This window comes from Phaethon lepturus, unplaced genomic scaffold, assembly GCF_000687285.1.
Source record: "Phaethon lepturus isolate BGI_N335 unplaced genomic scaffold, ASM68728v1 scaffold15285, whole genome shotgun sequence".
NCBI lineage: Eukaryota > Metazoa > Chordata > Aves > Phaethontiformes > Phaethontidae > Phaethon > Phaethon lepturus.
The window spans coordinates 1-244 of NW_010541316.1; positions in this window are offsets into that span (position 1 = coordinate 1).

Consider the following 244-nt stretch of genomic DNA (forward strand, 5'->3'; position numbering starts at 1 on the left):
GAGCGGGCCCGGGGCCGGCTCTGGCTGTGCTCGGGGCCCTGCCCGCCCGGCTTCGGGGCCTCCCTGGTGGAGAGAGCCGATGGATGTATTTTCTCAGGCTAAACCTGTGGTATAAGGCTGTCTCGGTGCCCTGTTTGGCTGAAGTGCAGGATGGCTGTGTGCCCTGAATCAAACGCTGAAGCCACTGGTCCATCCCTGTGTCAGTGGCCGGGGCCACCCCGGCCCGTCGTGTCCCCCTGGGCCC